This window comes from Nannospalax galili, unplaced genomic scaffold (genome assembly GCF_000622305.1).
Source record: "Nannospalax galili isolate Female #2095 unplaced genomic scaffold, S.galili_v1.0 scaffold10, whole genome shotgun sequence".
Classification (NCBI taxonomy): domain Eukaryota; kingdom Metazoa; phylum Chordata; class Mammalia; order Rodentia; family Spalacidae; genus Nannospalax; species Nannospalax galili.
Genome location: NW_008331140.1, coordinates 10,540,958 through 10,541,471, shown reverse-complemented (window position 1 = coordinate 10,541,471; position 514 = coordinate 10,540,958).

Below are 514 nucleotides of genomic sequence, written 5' to 3'. Positions count from 1 at the left end.
TTTATTTTATTTTATGTGTATGAGTGTATTGTCTGCATGCATGTAAGTGCATCCATGTCATGCGATGCCGGAGGAAGCCAGAAGATCCCCTGGAACTAGAGTCAAAGATGCTTATTAGCTGCCATGTGGATGCTAGGAACCAAACCCAAGTCCTCTTCAAAAGCAGCCAGTGAATTTAACTGCTGAGCCATCTCTCCAGCCCCCAAAGTTCAAGTCTGAAATATCATTTGGGTAGAAAAACAAAAACTTTTATAACAAATTATTTATAGAAAAGAGTTGCATAAAATCTATGTAATAGAATAAAACATTGACTAATACATTAAATATATAAACAAAGACTATGTTTCCTCCTTTCATTAACAGTCTTCTTGTCCTTATGCAAATGCATATCCCCTTTTCCAGCCTCTGTTAACCAGCACTCTCTTGGGTCAACTTTTTTTGTATTCCACATAAAAGTGATATCATTAAATTTTTTTTTTCAAGTTTTATGAAGAAAATAATTAGTATTAGGAGA